This window comes from Podarcis cretensis (assembly GCF_951804945.1).
Source record: "Podarcis cretensis genome assembly, chromosome: 6".
Classification (NCBI taxonomy): domain Eukaryota; kingdom Metazoa; phylum Chordata; class Lepidosauria; order Squamata; family Lacertidae; genus Podarcis; species Podarcis cretensis.
In genome coordinates this window covers 76,997,774-77,003,773 of record NC_137175.1, presented here as the reverse complement: position 1 = coordinate 77,003,773, position 6,000 = coordinate 76,997,774, and positions in this window count along the sequence as shown.

Sequence of the window (6,000 nt, the reverse complement as noted above, 5' to 3'; positions counted from 1 at the left end):
GTGCAGATGTGTGTGGGGTGGGGGGGGGGAGAGAATTGCTCCTGAAATTGTTGTAGTGTTTGTAGTTTTGTAATTCATTGATACATTACCATGGCCTCCGAATGTGGGTTTGAAGGATCTGAGCGTTGTGAATCGCGCCAAAATCCATATGTGAAATTGATCTGCAGGCATGGTGCATATCTGCAGCGATAAAAGAACAAATCCAAAATATGAACCTGGCTTTCTCCTAATTCAGGCATAGGCAAACTTGGCCCTCCAGATGTTTTGAGACTACAACTCCCATCATCCCTAGCTAACAGGACCAGTGGTCAGGGATGATGGGAATTGTAGTCTCAAAGCATCTGGAGGGCCAAGTTTGCCTATGCCTGTCCTAATTGATATCCCTTCATCCCTTGCTTTCCAAACCATAAGCGGGCTAGCGAGAGCAACAGTGTTTTGCAAACTGGATCATAGATGTCTCATATTAATTGGTTATCAATAGGGCCTATTTCACCCACACCCACGGACCCGATACTACGCACATTTCTTCAATGAAAATTTTGCCATCTGCATGCTTATTCCTTGGGCCTGATTTACCCATTTGCCAGAATGAGGTAGTAGACTGTGCCACATTAGTTTGAAGGGATATACATCACCTTTGGAACGCCGTCTCTCATTTTTGCAGCGAAATGTAGCTCAGTTGGTTAGAGCGTGGTGCCGATAATGCCAAGGTTGCAGATTTGATCCCCATAAGGGACAGTCGCATATTCCTGCATCGCACAGGGTTGGACTAGATGATCCTCAGGGTCCCTTCCAATTCTATAATTCTACAAAAGCTCCCTGCAAGTTTGAAACACACAAACCCAACACAGGAGAAAGGTGCTGGCTCAGACAGTACTCTTGCTTCTACTTGGGTGGAAGTGTGGGCTTTTGTTTTTGTTTTGTTTTCCTTTTAATTAAATATAGAAGCGTTTAAAACTGTAGCAAATAAAGTGATGCCCTCATGCAGCCAGAAGTAATATAGTTCATTTTACCCAGTGCTTTAAAAAAAAATAAAAATGTTTAGGGATACTCTCATTTTCCTGCTCCTATTGAAATACTGCCCCTCAATGAGGCTAAACTTAGATTCACAAAATGTTATGGGGTACGCGTACCCCTGCATCCTCCCAGAAAAAAGCACTGATCTTACCACCTCAGGGCTCTATCACACTATATTTTTAAAGCCGATTCTTTCCCTCAAAGAATTCTGGGCACTGCAGTTTACCCCTCACAGAGCCCAGAATTCTTTGAGGAAAAGAATGTTCTGTAAATGTGCTCTAAAGGTAGGTAAGTGTATACACAGCCTCACTGCTAAATGTGGGAAGGGGAAAGCAAAGCAGGGCCAGCTGGCTGCTTCCCACCATTGCACCCCCGCTTGCCCCACTCGTCCTTCAGTGGGATTCTAGATTTTGCCAGGACAGGGGGCTCAGGAAACCCATTCCAAGGATTATATGCAACAAGAGGTCTAGGAATGTTGTCAGTTGTTCTCATGATTATAATTTGCATTTGTTGTGTTGCAGCCCCAGGTTCTAAAATTAATAATTCTAGAAAAACAGTGGCTTTCTTGGCTTTGATGTTTTGCTAACTATGACACAGTCTAACATATCGAAGTGTGCTTTCCTAGAACCACTTGTCTCAGCGGGGCATTCCACAGGTATTTATGTTCCTTTAAGGGGACCAATGAACTTACTCCAACAGTTTATCATACAAGCTACGCTTCCCGAGAGCAGATCTGCTATACCAAAATATATGAACGTCTCCAGATGTATTCAGCTTATTGCCGATTCATTGGTGCACTATTGCTCCATCTGTCTACTTAAAAGGTTTTTATGAAGAGGAATGAATTAACTGTCCCTACAGGGAAAACTCATTGGACACTGTGAGCGCAATGCTGATGCCAGAGGAAGACCAGAAGGGGAACACCTTCAGTCAAAGGACAAAGTGACGGGGGCATATCTAAATTGATGCTGAGGTGAATGTAAGGTCCGTGAAGCGATACAGACACAGAGTTGCTTTGCTGCTCTTAATGTTGAGGATGAGATGGCTAACAGAAGACTAAACTGATTGAGATGGCTAAGGAAATAACTGGAGGTTATTAGACTGGAGAGGGTATCAGGCACAAAACTGCTTGGACCTTTGCTTTCTAGGCACAAGACAACCGCAAGTCTGGATGAACCCTTGTTTCATTGCAAATACGTGGTGTCTTCTTCTTCTTCTTCTTCTTCTTCTTCTTCTTCTTCTTCTTCTTCTTCTTCTTCCCTAAGCAGAAAGGGGGCATTCATGTTTGATTCCTCTTGGTTTTGTGACCCCCTTTTTACAGGGGTCATTGTCAGGGACTGGGCAGGGGAGGAATGGTGGAGACCGGCTCCATATCCTGAGCCTTCCAGGGAGGAGGAAGAGGAAGACAGTATAGATTTACAACAGGGGTTTGAGGGAGGTCACAGCTCAGAGGCAGATGAGGGAGAAAGCTGGGAAATCATGGGACAGCCAGAACAACACCCAGCTGATGCGTTGTCATTAGAAAGCATTCCAGACCCTCCATCTCCCAGAACCCGGTGAGCCTTAAAAGTAGGAGAGCAAAGAGCTCAAAGACAAAGGGCACTTCGCAGCACCCGTAGAAGAGATGATGATGACGAAGTGGGAGAGACGGGGGGTGGGGTGGAGATTCACTTGGGACAACACCATTATCAAAGAGTCTGGGTTCTATAGCCTGTCTCTGTAAAGATTGAAATAAAAAAGGACTGTAGGAAACTTTCCCTTGTCTTTATACTTTCCTGGGCAACCAGCCAGGAGCCGTTGACAACATCCTGACAGTCATGGAGAGCAACCTAGGATCTGGGATTTTATCCTCATGGTGGACCAAGCATATATACCAAACTCTCCTCTGCTAGCTGCCAGGAACCATTGCAAGAGTGTAGGGACTGTCTAAAATCCTGGTAGGCTCTCATTGGCTCTTCTCCTAAGTTCTGAACATGCCCCTTCCCTTGGAAGATTTGTAAGTCACCCCCTGAGAGGCTGCATGACCCCAATCAAGCATGACTGGTCTGCAGGATCAGACCAAATATCCATTAAGACTAGGGGTGAAGACCCTGTGATCCTCCAGATATTCCTGGACTGCAAATTCTATCACTCATGACCATTGGCTATACTGATGGTGCTTATGGGAAGTGGGAGTCCAATGGTATCTGGAGGGCCAGAGGTTCCCCCAACCCTGACCTAGGCTGGCACCTTGTTGCCATCCAGGTGCTTCAGATCATTAAGTCCAACAACTCAACCATATTTGTCCCTAGCACCTGGTAATTCAAGGCATAAGTTTTGCAGGTGTAGTTTAGGGATCCAAACAGTTTAGAAGTGCAGCAGCGGAAAAACAGAATTATGCTGGTCATTTCAGAGTCCCTGTCCTAACCTCCTTAAAATGATGCATGTGAGGTATTTTGGGCACGTGAGGAAAGTGTGCCTCAGAAATAATTAAAGAAGATGGGACCGTTGAAATATTTTATTAAAAGTCCTTGGAATGTTAGAGCAGTGCATTCATTCCTCTGCCCAATTCCATTGCTATTGTGGAATTCATTCTATTAGCTGGAATATATTGTTCAATCTAGTGGAGCTTGGCTGGTACAAATGCATTTGGGATGGCAGCCAATGTTTCCCAGCCTAAACATGTTGCTTATCTACTAGGCAATCGTTTGGCTCTGTTGATTACAAACCTTTTTAAATCTCAATCTTCTCCTGCAAGGGGAAAACAGAAGGAAAGGCCGTCTTTTCTAGGCTGACAATGCTGTCATTTCCTCCATGAGGAATATTGAATAGTAAGAACTTTTGAGATCCCCCCCCCCCCCAAGCTTTGAAAGTTTGTACATCACTGAAGGGATTTCACCTTCAAAGATCCTCATTCCAGAGGGAATCCCCTTTTGAGGATTTTCACTCTGCAGAGGAAACAGTCTCATTGCCTTTGATTATTTCCTTCTTCAGACACAGTCACATTGCTTGGGTATCCTCTTTGAAGTTGAGTTTCTTTTCTCTCTCTCTCCCCTTTTACACCTTAAAGGATTTCCCCTTTGAATACGTTCACATTGCTGAGAGGTGATCATTCATTCACTGACATTGATTGTCTTTGATGATTTGCAGAATGTGGAAGAGAATCCACAAAACCAGCATTGTGATAATAATTGCACTGTGGTTAAATGGGAGGGCTGTGGGCTTAGCCACTATTCATACTGAGAAGGAGAATAAAGGTAAAGGTAAAGGTACCCCTGCCCGTACGGGCCAGTCTTGACAGACTCTGGGGTTGTGCGCCCATCTCACTTAAGAGGCCAGGGGCCAGCGCTGTCCGGAGACACTTCCGGGTCACGTGGCCAGCGTGACATCGCTGCTCTGGCGAGCCAGAGCCGCACACGGAAACGCCGTTTACCTTCCCGCTGGTAAGCGGTCCCTATTTATCTACTTGCACCCGGAGGTGCTTTCGAACTGCTAGGTTGGCAGGCGCTGGGACCGAGCAGCGGGAGCGCACCCCGCCGCAGGGATTCGAACCGCCGACCTTTCGATCGGCAAGCCCTAGGCGCTGAGGCTTTAACCCACAGCGCCACTTTAAAATATAGTCCTCTTTGTCTGAATTTGGTTATAGCTCATTAGCATGGCACATCCTTTTCACATATGGGACACCATCTCCAGAAATTACAGTTAGGAGCTGCTTGAGAACAGGCCAGATAATATTAGCTATTACATTTTTATTCCGCTCTTATGCCAAGGAAGCAAGGTGTCATACAAGTCATCATCCCATTTTAACTTTGCAGCAGGCAGAGGCAGAATGTTCCAAAACAGAGGCTGTGTTCACAGATCTCAGCAAACCAGGGTTTCTGGGTTATTGTGGTCATAATCTGTAAGTCAACAATGAATTGTGTTTAAGGCCAGCTAGTGTTTGTGGCTTGCTGAGAAAGAAGCCACGATCTCAGATTCAGATGGAGTAGGGAGCCAAAACTTCTGGGTTTGTTATCACAGTTACACCAGGGAAGTATGAGCTGCTTGTTCACAGTAAGTCACGATAAGCCCAAAAAATCTGGCTTATTGTTGCATGCAGATGCATCCGCTGTGACTTTCCCAAGGTTAAGGAATTTGAACCAAGATGTTTCTTCTTCCATGACACAACACTGGCTCTAATGATGGGTGAACACATGTTGATCTGATGTGGAATGCCTGCAGCTTATATGAATTATTTTCCAAAAACACTTTTAAACATCACTTTATTCTACATGCAGAGAGTCAACCTTATTTGCACGTAGCACTAAGCCAAAACATGGCTTTGAACATTGTACCAGCTCCCAGGGCGGAGACTGTACCTGCTTTGATCCTCTCTGGTCCTTTTAGTTTGGTGCTGTGCACCAGCTAAGTTGGAGTTTGGCTTTGCATGTCATCCAAATGTTGGATTGTGGTTAAATTCTCTCCTCTTTAACGATGATTGGTAGAAGAAACTATGGTTACAGATCTAGGTTGAAGAGGTGAGAGCTTAACCACAGTTCCATGTTCAGATAACATTTGAAGCCAAACCATGGCTTAGTTACTGCATTGCCCTAAACTAAAAGGAGCAGGGACAAATCTCCTCTCAAAGAGCCAAAACATGTGTGTGCTCATCACCACCATCATCATTACTCCACCTTTTTCTCTGACAGGGATCCAAGGCAACTTACAGATAAAATAGGTAAAGGTAAAGGTAAAGGTACCCCTGCCCGTACGGGCCAGTCTTGACAGACTCTGGGGTTGTGCGCCCATCTCACTTAAGAGGCCAGGGGCCAGCGCTGTCCGGAGACACTTCCGGGTCACGTGGCCAGCGTGACATCGCTGCTCTGGCGAGCCAGAGCCGCACACGGAAACGCCGTTTACCTTCCCGCTGGTAAGCGGTCCCTATTTATCTACTTGCACCCGGAGGTGCTTTCGAACTGCTAGGTTGGCAGGCGCTGGGACCGAGCAGCGGGAGCGCACCCCGCC